We start from the raw sequence: 20,085 nt of genomic DNA on the forward strand, positions 1-20,085 counted from the left end.
ACATGAATCATAAATTACTAAAAGCAGAGCATAAAGAAAAGAGAGAAAAGCCCTGGCACACCTGTAGTCTTCACAAATTAGATTTCTTATCAGTCTATYCTAGTCTTTAGTTTCTAAACTCACCTGCCAGCATAATATCTAAATGTCATGTGAGAACAAACCTATGTTGTATTGCTTTCTCAAGCTTCGGCCATTCTGGGAGAAAGGAAGCTGATATACATCTGTATGTAAGGAAACAAGTCTCAAAAAATCTGTGTAGGTAAGAGCTAAGGCATCAGAATTTGTGATGAACCTTCATTGCCAAGGGTTTATACTGCAGGCTTGGAGTGAAACTTTTACAACACATGAAAAGACATCAGCTGCCACATAATCTTACATACTCACATGACTTCAGCTGGTCATGTAATAAGAAAAAACTAAAAGAGACTTCTAGAAGTGAATAAGAATTAAATAAGGAAGGGTGGCACCTCCAGATAAAATTTCTGYATTATTTTCTTTTTTTTAAGGAGGTCAAGAGAATGATAACTGAATTCAAAAGAGAGTGAATAACAGAAAACACAAGAGTATTTGGAGATTTGAGTTTTAAACACCAGAATGCCAGATTGTGAGCTTAGTTATAGCAGAGTAAATCTGAAGTAAATCCATTGACATAAAATCAAAACTGGAGTCACTGAAGTCAGTTACTCTGGATTTAGAATGCCATGACTCAGATTAGAATTTGGCCCATGCTGTTTAAATAAGGTCAATATATATGAATGGAAACAGAAATCAAGGCAGTAGAATGCAGCGAAACTGAGGTGATAAATAGAATGGAAGAGTTTACAGATGAGGAGAGAATTACTTAGTCTTAGAAGAATAATAAAGATGATTAAGAGGTGACAGGACTGAGGTATTTAAACTAGCTGAAGATTATTATAAAATTAAGCTTGATGATCTATTTGAGTTTGTTGAAGATACCAGAACTAGAGGATTTAGGTTTAAGTAAAGTGGGAATATATATAAGAAGAATTTAAGGAAGTACTATTTTACAGAGMCTGATAAAAAGATGGAAGGTACTTCATATTCAAATGTTCAAGACATGCTGCATTAATATTTAAGCAAATGCAGTAAGACTATCTGCAACCTAATGCAGTTAAGTGGTATCAGTCAGTTTTCTACTAGTAAGTAACCAATCATTTTTACAGAGAGCTAATTTCCACTGATTATTTCTTCACCCGAATAGCTAGATCAAATCAAAGATACAGAGCTTACAGCTGCTCAGGTTTTTGGAGCAATGTCAGTTTTCACTGGCGTGCAGATCATCTGGTCTTGTGTTTTTCTTTCACTAGCAAGACTGGCAGACTCTCTCCAGCCCCGGAGCAGCATGCACTGTCAGGGTGGCATGAGGAAGCTCACACTTCTCTTGTCCACACATAACCTGTTTGGTGGGTAATTAAAGGATTTTAAACTACAGCACAGTCAATCTGGCACCTTTCAGTGATTCAAATTGACAGGAGCAGAAGACAAGAAAGAAAGAGCGCATTCAATTCTTGTTGAAACAGAAAAAAAAAATAATTATGTGGAAAAGATAAATAAGACTTATGAACAGTGTATCATTGTTTTTTGTATCTCTGAATCACTATTGAATAAGACAAAGCTCTGCCTAATGCCCTGCCTCCAAACATCTCCATATGCAATCTTCTGCCTTCCCCAATACGTGCAACTCTGCTATCATTCTGCTTAAGTACATTTTTCATGAAGGTAAATGACAACTGAGTCTAATTAGTGTTGTGCATGCCTGCAAATCAAAAGTTAAATCTGGAAAAGAACAAATAAGGAAATAGCTCAAAGGTTTACTTCCATAGTCCCACTTTACACTCGGTCCTCCTCCCTTACTTTCCCAATTCTATAAGCCTTACAAATGGGATTAATCAAGAGAAAGTTCTAAGTCTCTTTAAATAATAGCAATGGGAGAGAGTCTTAATACTTTATCTTTTTCTCTCATATCAGATTGTAATATAAAACTCAGAGGGAGTATTATGTCAGGTACATGTAAAATCTCAACCAAGTTCAGTTCCTTAAGGATCCTCTTTTAACTCAGATTGCAGGGCTCTGGTGTTATGTGAATACACCTTACACAACATGTTGGAAAACTCTTGTCCTGCTTTTTGGATAAGGAAACATGCAATTAAGATGGGAGGTTTGAGGATGAATTTCCTGAGGACACAAACGCTCTAGATGCCGTTGCTCACCAGCAATTACTCTAACCCCTTTAAGGTATCACCACTCCCAGATCAGTTTGAAAAATTGCAGCAAACCTGTCATTCACACAGAAGGGAAGGGCAGGAAAGAACACTGTTCCATGAATCCATGCTTCATGGAGGGGGGACTTGCAAATGGTCAGAAAACCAGGGAGATAGATGAGATTTCAAATTATCTGCCATTATTTTCTCTTTTGTGAATTTCTGTTACTACTTATTTTTCTTTTGCCCCATTTGCTGCTGGCTCCATCCTGTTTCATTTAAGCAATTAATTGGTTGTTGGAAGCAGTGTCACTCTAGATTTCTCACATAATTGATGAAAAAAACTGACTGTCTCCATAGGGAAATTCAACTTCTGTTCAACTGGGAGGTAAACTGCCTTTTACACCTGCACTTGTCTTTCCCCTAGTCACATAGGAAGACTGTGGTGGCTGTGCTTCTAAACCAAATATCTGTTACATTTCTAGTTAGACCCTTAGTGTGTCAGTGATGGCTGAGTCCAGTCCTGAGGCACCTGAGTATTTTCAAAAGCTGTATAKTGCAGGTTTGTGAATCTGACTCCTGGAACTTGACACCAAAAGTCATGTGAAAATACTTGGCTAAGTACTTTTGTGAATCTTTCCCAGGGTCAAGTTATTAGTTGAACTCATTCCACTCATAACTTAGGTGATTATGCTAGCCACTGTAACATCTTTCTCTTTTTTAAAGTTTTCTTTTCTTGAAGAAAGAAGACTGATGTGATTATGTGGGAAGACCGGCTTTCTGTTCCCACCCTTGGATGTGTTTTTTCCTGAATAAATCCATTGACCAATTTCAATCACATGCAAAATCACAAAACAGTAAAATTTCAATGTGCTTACAAAAATCAGTAAGTAAATTAAAATGAAATTAAAATTAGGCCTCCAGTGAAGGAAAAAAAAATTAAAAAGTAGTTCCTTGTCAACTTTGCTGGACAATGACCAACTGGATCAATGAGTGTGATGATTTTGCTCAATCTGTGTAAAATAAAAGGCAAGAGTTGTGGGAGAATCTTCTAYCATCTGCCAAGCAAGGGGAAGATTAAAGGACAAAGGATTTTTRTTTTCGTTTATATTGAAATACAGACTGAATTTGTTACATTACTTATGGAAGAACTATTTTTTTTTTCATTGTGAGTGTGGTAGGTATGATTGTTTCTCTCATCATTTCTTTTTTCACTAGCATCCAGTAGGTAAATATAGGAGGATGTAATTACCTGAATAAAAATAATTACCTATTTTTTTTTAAGTTTTGCTTAGTTGAGATTATTTTTGGATTTGAACTTAATTAAAAGGCAACAAATACATCTTTCTTTGTGCAGAGCTCCACTTCTGTGTACACAAGTTAAAAATGAAAAAATCTAATTCTTTGTAAACTACAGTTGGGAAGACAGCAAAAACAGTTTTAGGGGCATACTTAATAGATCAAAAATGTTCTTACCTCTTGAGGCAAAATGCAGAACTAGTACAAACTCATTTGGCCAATTCACACTTGTTTGATATATTTCAAAAGCATGATTTTATGCAGGATCAGCTATCATCTCTCTTCCTGCAGCCGTCATCAGGCCAGGATAAACACTCCAGTGTATACTCYGATTAATTTGACATAAATATTGTCACATTCTCATACCTGAGCCAGATCATGTTTTGTGTAGAGGATGATCCAGGTGTGCACATATCTAGTATTAATGAGCAAAAAAACAAGATTTAAACTAGATGTTCCCTCTCAGTGTGAGCAAGAAATGGTAGCCAAGTATAAATTACTGGTTATAGTTCTCCTCTGATGATGGCCAGTTTTCCATATTCAGTCCAAGTACATTTTAGCATTTTAGCAACATATCCATATGATTCTCACTTTCCATTGCACTGTCCCAAATATTGCACTGAGCCTGCTTTACTCCCAGATGATTATACATAATGGGCAATGTCTAGATGGAAGTGTGCTGCAGGGATTGTGAGCAAATGAGCTGTCTCAAACTTACAATGTGGGACTGCTCTACCGTTAACAGAATCTTCTGACATTATTTCAAGCAGTGAGATTATTAAGTGTCATATGGCTAAATTGGACGGGTCATTCAATGGAAATATCAGCAAACTCAGTCATATAAAAACATAGTACCAAGTGCTCTGTGTGACATTAGCCCATATCCTCCTTAAATTATAGAAAGTCTCATTTATTAAATACATGTATGAGATATCATTTTATGYGTGGCATGGTAAAAAAATGCCAACTCTGTGCATAACATCCTTTTCCTGCAGTGGGAAACTCTCAAAGCTTGGGTATTTGTCTCGATTCAAGAGACAAGAAGGCCTTTTAATAAGGCAAAAAAAAAGGGACCTGGATAGTTTAAGCACATATATATAAAGTAAAAATTTTTACAAAAGGCAATAGCTACCATAATCCTAAAATATCAAAACTGATAACTAATCTCTTCTCCCTAGGCTTCAAAGAGGCAGCTCCAGATGTCTTGGTGAAGCCTGATTGATTTACAACACAAGCATTGTGCTTTAGGGGATGGGAACAAAAAATACTATGAAATAATATTCCCTGGAATATCCATCTACCTCACCTGGAGTACTGCATCCAGCTATGGGTCCTCAGCACAGAAAACACAGGAACCTGTTGGAGAGACACCAGAGAAGGTCACCAACATAATTAGGGAGTGGGAGCACCTCTTCTAYAAGAAAAGGTTGAGAGAATTGGCATTGTTGAATCTTGGAAAGACAAGGCTCTGGGGTGACCTAATTGTGGGCTTCTAGTACCTGAACAGAGCCTAAAAGAAAGATGGAAAGGAAATTTTTACGAGGGTATGTAGTGACAGAACATGGGGGAATGGCTTCAAATTGAAAGTCAGTAGGTTTAGTTAAGATTTTTGGAAGAAATCCTTTACTATGAGGGTGGTGAGGCACTGGAACTGGCTGCCCAGAGAAGTTGTGGAAATGTTCAAGGCCAAGATGAATGGGGCTCTGAGCAACCTGGTCCAGTGAAAGTTCCAATCCTGGCCCTTGGCAGGGGGAATGGAATTAAATGATATTTAATTTATTTTCCAACCTAAACCATTCTGATTCTAATATTCTATCATTAACGTAACCCAGTTGTAACACATTGGRTAACAAACACAAACTACACAATGCGTTGTCTCAATCTCAACAAGAGTCATGCCTGCATTCACTCATAACTGCATTCACTCACTGAGAGACCAGGAAAGCAGAGAATACCAAAACAAACTGAAATAGGATCTTGTGGACAAAATATTGGATTATAACTCAGAGATAGTCAAATTACTCCTGGCCTTATCACCAGCCTGATCTGTGAAGCTGTTGTTTCAAATTTCGCTTCCTGTGTCATAGCCATTTTCTCCCCTTTATTTGTAGTTTCTAGTGCAATGCAGCCTACACATGTAGCAAAAATCAAGTAATAACAACAATGGCATGGGATCATGTAAAATCAGAATTTTGTGCAGGAAGAAAAAAATGTACACTCTGACAATCTGCTCTACAATGAGACCGTATTCCATAAAATTGAACTCATTAGGGATTTGGAAGGCTGGAAAGAAGATAATGCTAATGTCGAAAAGTGTTGATGCAAATTGATGCAAGTTTATTTTTATCCAAAACAAAATGGTTAATTCCARTGTGCCCAGCCCCACCAGTAAACAACAGTAGATGTGACGTGCTGGGGAATAGAAGGCATTGAGTCTTCTAACCCATTCAGAAGGTTCTACCTTTAAAAGGATGTAACAGAGCTGGATCTTATTTTCCAGCATTGCTTTGGAAACTGAGATGAAAGAAAGGATGCCTTTGTGATGAAGGGAAAGGATTATTCCTACAATGCAGGCAGTTCAGTTCCAGCCTGGTTCATCAATTCCCATCTGACCTCGTGCACATTTAAGATCAGCCTCTCAGCACAGGAGCCAAAGTTCCCCCATGGAAGGTGCTGAGGACAGAGGTGTATTACAGGTCCAGAGAGGGCTTGACTCATGCAGAGAGACTTTACTTTAAACATCATGGTCTGAATGACCCGAGGGTTTTCAAACAGCATCAAATCGCAGTACAGAAACTGAAAGGATGTACCAAGGAAAGATCTCTTCAATAGTTGCTTTTCCCCTCTGCTTTCCTATGCTTTCATTACTGCCCCTGCCAGAGACAGGATACTTGAAAGGTTGTTCTTCTGCTGAGGAATGGTTGCTCTTCTGTTACAGCTATGTTTTGATATAGATGATTCAGTGCAGGTCTCAGATTCAGATCTCTGCAGGTCTCGGTTTTTCCCATCCACCTTTTTTGTCTGTCTTCTCTAATTTGGCTGCAAGTTTGAATCCCAGCCCCACTGATTTATGGGAGTTTTGCCATTAGCTTCACTGAGCAAAGATTTGCTCTTACATTCTTTGAGCCCAGGACTGTCTTTTATTATGTGTGTGCCATGTCTAGCTCACTGGGGTGCTGAAGTCAGTTGGGACTGCCAGATGCTACTGTAATGCGAATAACTGTTAGTATACATGGAAGAAGAAAAGAGATTGTATAGGTTTCCTTTCAACCATTATACAAAAATCCTCTCTAACTTAAGGGACTTCAAGATATTACATTAAAACCAGCTTTTTTATTCTTTTTTTTTGCAGGATCTCCAGCATTTTTCATGTGCAGACTGATGGCTAACAGCTCTTCATGGTATTTACAGGAAAAATGCATAGTGCTAAATAATCGCCACATGCCGTGGGAGTAACTTCTGTTTTTAATAAAACCAATCTGGTCTGGATCAATGATAAGGGGGCATAATTTCTTCAAATGGGAAGCCAGCTCTTTGAAAGGAATCTTACAGTCTACATTAATCTCAGATCAGGGTCTGCAGGGTAAGCAGAAATSAGAGGCCTGGCTGTTTTATGAAAAAAAGGTATTGTCCTTGTCTGAGAAGAAATCCTGGCAAAGAGATTTTACTGGGAGGAAGAAGCTCTGGTGCACAGTGTGAAGTAGTCTGCAGCTTGTGGGGCTAATTGCTGCCCTCCATTTCTCTAGGTGTACAGGCACTCATTCAAGAATGCATTTACTGGACAGTAAGCTCATGCATTAGYGCTCCCTTTTTCCAGGGAATGAATTCTCCTTGTTGCAAGGCAGTGAGCAATAACTGAGCAGAACTGCTGCCCACACTACGATTGCCTTTAGCACTGCCAAGCCATATATCAAACATGATCACCTCTGTTCCCTGCTGGCAGCCCCTCTCTGGGCTTGGCATGTGTGTGGGTGGCCTAATGCCATTGACTCCAGCATCACTGATATCCAGGGCGGTTTGCTTGCACACAGTGGTCCATCGTACTTCAAGGACCAAGTAGCAGGACTTATATCTTGTCTTGTGTCCTCTGCTACRTCTCTATCTTGCTGCTGGATCAGTTCTTGCAGTCTCCTTTCTACGGTTGCTGCAGACAGCGTCGGTATTCTGCACCCTGCATTTCTCGTCACGATACAATCAATCTAATCTTACTGTCCATTGTTTCTGTAATTAATGCATTGGCGCGTGACAAATTGCTAAACAGAGGAAAAACAGAGGCTTGTCTTTGGATTGTATGGATCCCAAACAGAAACTGCAGGGAGGAGAAGAAAAAGACAGCAGGTGTCCAAGCAAACCAATTGTTGTCACTGGACTCAAGGATGACATTCCAAGAGCAGATCATTTTTAGCAGCTGTGCAGTCAGGCAGATACTTTGCTGCAAACAAAGTGGTTTGCTACCCACTTTTCCAAATATAATAGGTGAACCAAATCCCAYGGATTTTCCTCAATCTTATTATAAACAATGACAATAAAGGTAGAGATAGTGCCTGCATCCCACTGATTTTATGTGTTCTATAAGCTTTCAGCATTCTTCTCTCACAACTCATGAAGAGAACAGAAGTGATTTACACAAAGTCATAATGGATATCAGCAATTAACTGAAGGTTTCCAGATTTCAGCTCTGCATTCACACCAATAGATCTCAGTTGCATCTCTGGTAGGAGGGAAGACAGGACAAGCACCTACCGGCTGACTTCATTTTGTGTAAAATGCACATGTACAGAAAGTTAGAACACAAAACCACAACATTTTGCTTTAATCATATGACTGCTTTGTCCAGGGTTTGGATTTTTTTCACCTCTAATTGCATGTGCTGTGAATACTTCTACAGTTGTGCATTATTACACATTTCAAGCAGTAAACTGTTTAAAATGATACAAGATTTTTCAGCTTCTGCTATGGATGTGACTCTACCAGGAAGASAAAAATTTCCACGATGTTGGAAAAACAGGCGAACAAGACATACAGCCAACCATAATAATTACTTTTTGGCAAAGCACTTAGTGGAAAATTTCCCATTGTCATTGTGCAAACAATGCACGTTCTCCCATGAAACAGTGTCAGAGTGTTTCTCATAAACATATGCACCATTTCCTCTTCAGAAAGGTCAAGTAAAATAGCATCTATCAAGAGAAGCATTTAGAAGCAGCCCACCTGTTATTGCCAGCCAACCGCTACTCAGAGAAATGATGCTAGTGTGTCTTGGGGAAAGACAACTGGGTCTCTGTCTGCAGTGGATTTTTATGGTGTCAAAGAAGAACACACTGTTGAAATTCACAATCCATTTCTTTAAACTAGCTTTGTGAGGCACAATAAAGTCACTAAAGATAAATCATTGAGGTTTGTATTAGATGCTTCAATGGAAGTATTGAAAAGAGATGTTCTAGTGTATCAATGGAAGTCTTTTGAGCCTTTCTACGAGATCCTTCCATTTAGGGAGATTCTCTTTTGRAACACAAGTTATTGCAATCAGCAGATACAGTCTGAACAACCACAGTTCAGCTCAGCCAAAGGTTGTGTGTTTGAAGCATAAATGGCTGGAAGAATTTCTTCAGTACATGTTATATAGGATAACAGACACTCTTGTCATAGTGACCCCTCAGACTTTATTAACCACAAATCTATAACACACCGCACAGCAGTGATCTCTGCATCTCTGTTCATCCATAAATGAGATCTACAGATATGGGAAAGATGATGCTAAAAAGCAAGCTCATTTTCACTCTACAGCGTGCCATGGTTGGGCAGTTTCTAAAGGAACGAGGGGCACATCACCATCAGGGGTGAATATACTTATGGATCTGTCAATAACAAAAGATTAGCTACTGGAAGCCTGCAAATAATCACTCCCAGATAAATACAGCTTTGGTCTTTCAACTGGTTTTGATCTTAGCATTAAAATTAAGTAAGAAAACAAAACAAAACAAAGCAAAACAAAATGTAATTATAAAAGTGTGTTCCATGAAAATGAGACCTTGGATTTGATTCCAATTTTCAGTCTCCCCCCACTATTCTGAACCAATGTGAGAATCCTAAGTCTGTGTATGTATATATGTATTTTTATACATATGTATATTGATCCTTTGAAAAAGTCACCCTTTAGAAAATTGCAGTCAAAGACACTGAATGGTTCAGAGGAGAACTGTGTCAGGGTAGGTACTGAAGAAACAGCACTGAAAGGTTTCTGAGTGACAATAATGCATATGACAAATGGAAAGGGCCACTGAAATCTGAAGTCTTACAGAAGAGAAGTTTAATATGCAGGTCATCAGGGAGAGGAGGAAGAATTGGACAACTTGAAGGGCAAATCATGCTAGAATTCTGTGCAAGCCACTGAGCACAAATGACAAATACACCCAGAGACAACACTCATGCGCACAAATACACCGTATAATCCCAGACACTGTAAGAAACATGTAAACATTCGAGCTTGCATTTGCATACATTCTGAAAATGCTAGAGGACGTTTTTGCAAGCTATTATTTAATTTATTCACAAGGTCGATTTGGAAACAGTGTTCAAATGTTTTGGAAATACGTCAAGAACATCGTTTTATTTCATGGTATTGTGGTAGCATCTCATTATAGTAGTCTAATATGAATGCAGCACAATGRAAAAGCTATTGTGATTGTATTGTACTAGGCTAAATAGATAGAATRTTATTACAGTACTGTAAAAGGAAAGATTTATAGGTTAGCATTTGCATTTATGACTAAGAACAGCACATGCAGCCGCACACTTGGCTATTTGGACTCCCAAGGAAACGAAACCTTTTGTTATATTCAGAGTTATCAGACATTTGAGCAGTGAATGACCCTGCTATTGCTGGRAAAAAAGCAGTAGCAAGGGAGAGTAGGTGTGTTGACTCTGCTTCTGGAACAGTTTCTGCTGCCATGCTCCCCAGAGGTTTTACCCCCTTTCAACAAGAACATCAGGGTCCCAGACAGAATAGGATCCAATTGCACATCAAAGCAACCTTTTTTTTTTTTTTTTTGCACGATGGACAACTAAGGGGCACAATTTAAATTTCTGCAGAAATGCATCCAGCAGGGAAACAAAACTACCTTGTATGAGCTGAGGAATGCCTTTGCCTTCTCTGGGATATTTTCCACTGTGATTAGAGGCAGAAATTATAGAGGAGAGCTGAGGGGATTTCTCTGCTTCCTTGCTAAAAACATTTTGCCGACTATGAGAGTATTTCAGTAGGGCATCCCTTCATCCCCTTGCTGAGTTTCGATTGATGAGGTCTATGAGTTTTCTATTTAAAGGAGAAAATCCCTGTTTGCTTTCAACTTAGGTGAATAAATATGATCTGGAGAGGAAAGAATCCTGAAAGCCAAGTCCTTGGTGTTGTAATCACCACAGTTGTGCTGACTAGAATGAAACTACACTGATTTGTATCAGCTGAAGCTCTGGCCCTATACCATGAGCACATCTTTGTAAGCCACTAAACATCTCTCCATGCTGTCTTTTGAAAGAATGGATGCTTTAGTGACAACTGCTTCCAACTGGAAATCTAATATAATAACGAGTAATCTAAAAAACAGGAAACAGCACTCAACTGTGGAATGAGGGCTTGAGGAAAAGCCTGTGGAAAACCAGTGGAAATCCTACCATGGGCTCACACAGGTTTTGGGAAGTTCCTAAAAATGAATATTCAAAAGTGTCTGAAGGAACCAGGTGCTTCATTCTTGATAATTACTGCAATAAAGTGAGATGTTAATTCCTTAGACTCTACTGAAAAAATCACAAATAAGTTCACAAACGTGGAAGACTTTCATACGTAAGTGAATTCTGGATATTAATTTTTAATATGGAAATTCCAATTCTGGGTATGTTCAAGAATCACATGCTCCTCTTTGACAACACATGCATTGATTGATTGTCAGCCCRGAAGAATAGCTTTTCAGTCTTAATTTATGGGGCAGATATCTATGTTTAACGTGGGAAGTGTTGGATATTTTCTGCCAGATGCTAAATGTCTTCATTATTGTTAAAAGTGCTCCTAATTCTTCTGGTGTTGGTCAGCAAGGCAGGAGGACAGAGCTTGTTCAGAAATAAAATTTGCCAAGGAATCCATGATACACTAATAAAATAATAACTTCATATGTTAAAACAAAACAAANTTATTTTTTTTCTGACAAAAATCAGAACAGTGTTTTTAAGAAAGCTCACTAAAAATTTTATCCAACCTATTGATTTAATTAGAAATCACTGGACATTATGGAAAGTATCACATATAGCAAATAAATGGATGGAAAAGTGCAGTGGCAGACACTATTATTGTTTAAAACAACAACATAGAAGTCTTTATATACCTGAAAAAAGCCTTTTCCCTTCTCCAAAAATACATTTACATAAATATTAATCTTTCATATGCTGTGGGATCAGGAGTTGTCTGATTATAGAAAAATTACAAAATGAATAAGCAAATAAGTTATTGCAGAGGAAGAGTTCCTATTAGAGTTAGAAAATAAAATTGCTGATCTGCCTCTATTTATAAGTAACCACTGCTCAGAAATATAAATTAATTCTAATTAACATTTTAAGCCACTGTTTTGAGATATTTAAGAGATATTTATTATTTTGAAATATTTAAGACCAATTCAATTATGTTGAAACTATTAAAAATAAATATTTGGAATGTTATCATCACAGAATCCATCTTTATAGGTAGACACAAACTAAATAAACCTCTGATTTTGATCTTCCTGTATTATCCTTGTTGCTGACTACTGAATTACAGATTGTTCCAAGGTTGATGATGAAGTTTAAAACAGTGAACTGTTAGGTGTTACGTTTGCCAGAGAATCCCCATGCATTTTCTACCTACAGAGCTACCAGAGTGGGTTCTGCACAAAGCCCAGCTGCTTCCAGCCAAAACTTATTTGGAAAATGTAGATTTGTAGGGCCCTCATGGTAGAAGTTGCCATATACTGTCACTAGGTGCTTACTCCCAGAAAAATAATCCATGCTCTAGATTACAAGATCGATGATCTTCTCACCAAAAAAAAAAAAAAAAAAAAAAAAAAAAAAAAAAAAAAAAAAAAAGAAATAAAAAAAAAATTAAAAAATAAAAATAAAAAAGAGCCATTTTCAGTTCAGAAAGCAACAGAAAACTAAACTACACTCGTTGTTTTCTGGTAGCCTGTGGTTCCTCTTGTCTCATTTTCTGGTTATTCTCATTGACCATGCAAGGAAAATAATCACAATTTTTAGCCTACAGGTCACCTGCTAAGGTCAGGTAGCTAACCTTTTTACCTGGCACATGTGTGAAAATAAGGCATTTATACTAATCTTACTTTCAAAATGTAGAAATAATCCCACAGATTTAAAAAAAAAAAAAAAAAGAGGGCACATGCTTAAAGTTAGGTGTCTAGTTAAAGGTCTTGATGATTCAGTACCTTTATTTCAATGCAGAAAATAATAAACCTCTCTGTTTCATACTATCATCCCCCAGATGAATTCAACTCCTAGAAACTTACTACAAGTGCCAAGACATTTTTGTTTGATTCTTCTCAGTGGGCCATGTCTTCAAAGAGCAATCATGATCCACATTTGCAAATAGAAATATTTGTTAAAGCCAATGTTCATCCCAAAGGGATCTCTCCTTGTGAGTGTGCTGCTGGATTTTTGCCTTTTACAGGAAGGTAAAATAGGAAGTAGTTTATTGTTCAATACCGGGCCTGTGACAGACTTCTAACTGGAGAATTGGAGACCATAAAACACCAAATGATTGTATCTTTCAGCCCTGCTATCATGCTTGAAAGGAAATGATTTGATTCATTAAGCATTCTGCAGGTTAAAAACAAATTATCTCCATTTGTATTTATTTGCAGATCTAAAGAGCTATCGAGCTCACAAACCTCTTCTGGCCTGTTAAAACCATCCAGCACCAATTTTAAGAGTGCTTGGGAGGCAGCTTGCAAACAAGTAGCACCCAAAAACCATGGACAGACTTTCTGAGAGCTCCATCTACAACAAATTGAGTTTATTTTGGGACACAAACAGGAACCAAGCCCTTCTGAAAATCTGTGCTTCATTAGGAATTCTGATTATTATTAAAAATCTGGCACTCATTGAAGGTGCTGAGTACTTGAAAACTCAGTGCTAGGTTCTCTTGAATTTCCTGTTGGAGAGTTGCTAGTATGCCAGGCAAGGTTTTTGAGTTAGAAATGTGTTYTAAGGGAATTTGAGATAAATATCCAGGTACCTTCTTCAAATATGTTTAAATCACTGCAGGAGGAAAAATAGGATGTCATAGTGATAGAATTTGGAGAAGCAAAGACTCAAATTTAGGGGCCTTACATTTTAAAGACACCACTACAAAGGGCTCCTCCAAAGTCCAAAGGCAGTTAAAACAACAGCCTCCTAGGTCTGGGAGAAATGGCTTACGTTGGATAAAGCAGCTCAACACTGAGCATTTGGCTTTATTTTTCCCCTCTGGGCCACACCATTGTTCTGTCAATTTGAACAAAAGAAAAATATTTTAAAAGGATAATATTTCTAGGTCTTACGGACATGCATTCTTTTCTTAGCTCTTCACAGGAAAAAGAACTACGAGATAAATTGCCCTGTGAAATAAGACAAATTCTAATGGGTAAAATACTGCAAAAGGGAWTAGACACTTCTGGGCTTTTGGACAGTTTTCTAATGTTCAAATATTTAATGTCTCCAGTTTTAAGAGGCATTTGTACAAWGCCCTTAATAAGATTATTCAACTTTTGTTCAGCCCTGAAGTGGTCAAGAATTTGGACTAGATGATATTTTCAGGTCCCTTCCAACTGGAACTATTCTATTCTACTTCATTCAGTTAAGTGATGAACCTCTATAGGGACTGATTAGGCCAGTGGGAAACATAAAAAACACTTAAATTTCTGAAATGATACAGAAAGCAACAAGTCTTTAGGGAGGACACTGCTGGGACTCACCAGGAAGGATGTGCTACAAGAATACAATCTATAAAAATACAGATAAATCAATGTGTAGTGTAAGACAAATATTTTTTAAAAGAACAAGAGGCAGTGTTTCACATTTATTCCTCAGGTAGTTGGCAATGTCCTGTCTGCATTGCAATCTGTGGAACATCTGGGTCCGATCTGAGGCTGCTATTCCACCAGATGCGTGCCAAAAAAATGCTGTCCCTTCTCAGGTGCAGGGACGTGGATAGTGCATGTTCTGATTAATGAACCTGTAACCTTCTATCTCAGATTCTGGTTGTAGGGAAGACTGTGGATCCTCTTCCTTTGGATGACTTACGATTGCTGCTTTCCTTCTTCTGCCAGCTAAGTATCAGAGCTTTTAGGGAGACCAGCAGTGCCATGTCTCCCTCCTCCTGCTGGTGCTTTTTGGTGGATGAAAGCTCCAAGGACAGTCCTGGCTTGGCCCAGCTGCTAAAATGCACCTCTGGAAGGTAAGAATAGGCCTATCCCTCTGGAAAACCTTTTGTTCCACCCCCTCAGAGGAGATAACTTCCATCTGCAGTGTGCTAATGCAGGGTAACAGGGAGGTGAGACTGCCATATAAAATGATCTCTGTTTCATTTCATCCGAATCATCCCAGTGAAAAATTAGTCTTACACCCACCAACGCCCTTAAAGGGACTTGCTCCTTTTAATGTGTGAGATGAAGAACAGGAGGAGGATAAGAGATGAAAAAGAAGGACTCTGATAACTGTGGGCTCTAGAAGCTATAGTGTGCTCAATTAATTAGAATCTTCTCTTGTTTAAAAAAATGGTCTCTCTGTGCACATATTTAAAAACTGGTAATAAAATATCACTACTGCAACGCTACGAGTCTCTTTGAGATGCTCAATGAAATACTTGAATTACAAAGTAACAATTTCTATTGTTAGGAGTTGCTGCTATTCTCTTTTTATTGATGTCATAAAGTAGGTATTTATGAGATGAGGTTATTAAGATCAATAGTATAAATGGAACACCTAATTCTCTCTTTTTCAGACCAGCACAAAGCATTCCTTGGGTGGAATATGTGAGAATAAAAGGTGACTGGATACTGTCAGTTAACCCTAATCCAAATGCAAAGAGCTCACCCTATTAACAATGAGTCATTTTTTACATGTTTCTAAGATCTAAAACTATCTTGTCCCTAAGTAGCCTTTATGAAACGTACAGATTTGAACTCATTGCAGGATTGGATTTGCCACATTTACAACTAACACTGAAACTCTATTTTTGACTTTTTTTTAAAGTATGAAAGACAAGATAGAACATTTTATTTTAAAATCCATTTGGTAGTATGTTTTTAATAAATATGATCCTTCTTCATGAAAAATGTCCTATTGCAAAGGACAAAAATCTCAGACTTTAGCGCTGACACCAAGTCATCTTCCCATCTACTGGATAATGAGCTGCAAAGACACTCTGTTATGGACTGAGTTAAATTTGTATACTAATGAAGAATTGAACCTATATTAAATAGTTTAATTGCTCACATCAAATTGCAAAAAACCAGTGGTTTTGAGCCAAATGCAGTCACCAAACTCTTTCAACTATTTCTAATGTTTTCACTCTTGTTTCCATTTCCCATCCACACAGCAGCATCATCAATCACTGCTAATTCAAGCTTATTAAATAATATCAGCTTAGTTTAGTGGTCAWCAGTAAGGGAAAATATTTGCCAACAGGTGATCATGTTGCTCTTAATGATTCTGCCCCTAGAACTCCATTCTACAAGCACTTGATAACATCTATAAGATTTACAGAGAGGAACAGGGTTTGAAAAGTTCACCAGTCATGAGGTGCTGCAGAAGCCAGTGAGTGCTCTCCATTGCTAAATGAAGAAAAGCTTTACAGAAGATTTTTTCTCAGACTTAAGTTTAGAAAAGAACTTAAAAAATTTGGATAACTTCAGAAAAAAACAAATGAACAAACAACACTTTTATTAAATAATAAAAACATATTATCATTGTAGTATTGCTCACTGCCCTAAACTAATTGTATGTTTTAATTTAAAATATGTAGTTTTCAAAAATGCCCAGCAAAAACTGATATAATACTTTGAAACCTAAAAAAAGCACACCAAAAAGATCTTCAGCATCTTATTTCATAGAGATTCMCTTCCTTTATCTTAATTGTTTAGTTTGCAGTAATGTACAAAGAGTTAATTGACACAGTTAACAGAGACTTGAGCTTCTACTACAGGTCTTCCCACTGGAACTGTTGAATGGAAAAAAGTTCCAATACCTCCCAGTTTTCGTACATGGCTACACATGGAAATTTTGTATCCATCTAAGTGATTGCAAGCAGATACAACMAATTTGCTGTTAAAGTTAAAATACGTAGTCTGATGCATCCCAACAGGAGCAGTAGTAATTGACTGATAAAGTCTTTTCCACACTGCTTAGAGATCTCTAATGGTTGTAAAAACCAGAGAAAAGCTGCCTCTGGATTTTGCATTGTCAGCTATTGCCTGTCAGCTTGTGTGGTGACAGGGAGGATGTACACAGCAGTGCTGGGATGGGGGAGAGCTGTGGTGAAGCTCATCTCTGCAGTGTGTCCCCAGATGCAGCCCTGCAAGAGCACAGGGCTCTGCTCAGGCYTCTTCTCTATCTTGGGACACGTTTCTCCTGCCCCTGCAACCAGGGGCTGAGAAACCTTCACAGGGCTAATACAAAGCTAAAATTTGTGCATGCTGAAAGGTATTTGAGGAGGAAAAGACCCCTGTTTGTCTGCCAGGCTGTCCATTCCCCACACTGCACTCAAAGCCTCTTTACTGTTATGCCACAAAGGGTGAATCAGAGAGAGCGGGGAACAAAAACCTTCTGGATGGCAAATCTGAGGAACGACATGAGAGCTACACACCATGCAATGCCATTATATGACTTCAAATCTTTTGTTCTAGAGAACATTATATACCTATTACATGCTTAAATACAGGCATTGCCATAGCATAATTAAAATGTTTGTGATCACAGAAATAAAAGGACAAGTTAAAAAGCAACACTGTATTAGCTCAGTAGGACTGCTGAACTTCTGCTGTAGGCACAGAAAGAAAAGCTGCCAGCATGAGGCAAAGAGTGTACAGGCCTTTGGCTCTATCTGAAAAAACAAGTTAATAGGTAGAAGGGCAATTCTCTGTTGGTGTGTAGCTGTAGAAAACCACTTTCTCTTCGCTCTACAAGCATGGTTCCTTGAGCAGTGTTTTCATACCTGAAATGCTCCTGTGGACATGCTTCAGGGCACTGGATTTACTGGGAGCTGTGCAGCTCTACAGAAGTACTYGTTAACCTGTACAACCTAGTACTTTCTGTAGTTTCTTCTCTAGTGAAAAAAATCATGTACTTTTGGTCAAAAGGAAAAGAAAAAGTACAACTGCTAAAATCCTTCAATCCTTCAATCCTTCAGTTTGAGACCCAGGGTTCTCAAATGTATTGATTTTTTTTTTTTTTTTTTCCCAGGAAAGCAGACACTGATTTCCATTTAGAAAAAAAAAGAAAAACAATTTCCACAGGGAAACATTTAAGTGAACACTTGCAATCAGCTTTATTCACAGATTGGCAGATAAATTGCTGCAAATAMTTTTATGCTTTGTTTTGCTTAAGGATTCTAGAGAAGTCTGTAAGTGAGATTGTTGCCACAACTGGGAATCCTTACTTTAGCAGACAAGGACCAAAAGTGTTCTAAGGATGTAGAATTAAATGAGGACTTTGTCCTTCTTTTCCAGACTGATCCCAGAAGATGCTAGAGCTAGATTATCTTCTGTAATGTGTTTTGCCACAGTCTCTAGAGAGGACCACCTCCTTAAAAGGACAGCGTAGTAATCTAATAAAAATCCAATCTATGGAGATCCATTACTGTGCAACTGAGAAAACCAAACCAAACAAGATACTAATATAAAAACCTCAGAATTCCTTGGTGCATTTTATGTACTACAGCATTTACAAATGACCACATGGATTGTGTAATATCATCTACTGTGCAGAGTTTCTCTTATAGGTCCCCATGGACTGAAATGTTTAGACACAGCAGAGCTGAGCAGAGGGGCCAGTAGTAGATTTAACTGGGAATTCTTATGGTTTTATGGGCTTGTATGTCAGACATATCATTGCTTTAAAAATTGCTTTTGTATTTAATAGTAGGAGAGCTTGACCCGAACATGGTAACAACACGTGTATCCCTTTAACTGTGCTCTGCAAAGGATTGCAAACTGAAACGTAGAGGGATACCGGCTCTGTGAGTTAAGATGTCATTAGCTGTTCAGGAAGGGTAACTTTATCAATTGTCATTAACACATCTTTTATGCTGGTACTTTAAAGATCAGAAGTGTTAGGAAATGGCATTCAGATTTAAATCTCCTTAACSTTTGGGAAGGATTGGTCATTTCTTTATACCTCACTGCTCTTTGAGGAGAGTCCTCCCTTTTTTCAGCATCTGTAAATTGCATGTATGTGAATCTCACTTAAGAAAGAAGAAAAAGATCCTGAGTTACTCACGTCTGTCATAAAACTGTCACTTTGGATTATTGCTTAAATGTTGGCTGCAGGCTGAAAACTGTATGTCCATGCAGCACTCGCCAGTTCAGGTGGGGTTTATAAAAGAGAAATTGTTGCTCTGCAGGGAGATACCTGTTAACCCCATTCATTTGTAAAACTGGTTACATATTTTGGCACTCACCTGTGCAGTCTGACACTGACAAAGCTTTTGACAAGATGAAGTAGATATACGGTATTTATGTAAGATTCTCAGAAAGTGCAGGTTCAGAGCAAACTTTATTAACTGCACCTGAGCTCTTTCTGTGTCAACCAGCAACTCTGCAGAAAAGACTTCAGATCTTCTGCCATTTGACCTTTAACAAGATCCAAAGCTGGGATGCAGATGATATAGGCCTCTCAATTAGTAGTTCCAGCTTTACATGCATTCTTCTGTTTTGTGATTCAGATGTCTTTTGTCAGGCTATAGGCTGTGTGGGACAGAGGRTGGAAAACAAAGAGAGTGTCTTGAGAGAACACTGTAAAAGACAAGAATTAGATGGATTAAAATGTATGCATTTTGTATGCATTGTGTAGCCCTTACTATGGAGGATTTTGTTTAGAAATGAAAAATTATTGATTCTCACCAAATTCTTTGCACATACAGTCAGATTCTGGCATATATTTGAAGAAAAGAATAAAAATCAAATGAGAGACTTTGTCATGGCCAAAATTTTTCATCGAGAGAAGCAGTTGCTTTGCCTGAGCTGTTTAGCTGCTTGGGTAAGGTACAAGAAAAAGACTTTAAGATGGAGAAGCGTGGAAATACAATATCAGATTATGCAGGTAGGCACTCATTGGCCTGAAGCTGAATTGAGATGTTGGCTATCTCTGACCAAGGCTGATACGGAGGGTGTCAAGAAGAGGAACAAACCTGGAAATGAAATGGTAATAAGGATTTCTGGGATTTTGTTGTGAAAGCAGACGTTGCCAGTGTCATTAAAAAGGTTTAAGGTATTCTGTTGCAGCAGTTGATTTCCCACTGTTTTTTGTGCAGAATAAATACCTACTGCAACAC

This window comes from Malurus melanocephalus, unplaced genomic scaffold (assembly GCF_030028575.1).
Source record: "Malurus melanocephalus ecotype Western Australia unplaced genomic scaffold, MMel_1.1 scaffold_161, whole genome shotgun sequence".
In the NCBI taxonomy this organism is placed as follows: Eukaryota; Metazoa; Chordata; class Aves; order Passeriformes; family Maluridae; genus Malurus; species Malurus melanocephalus.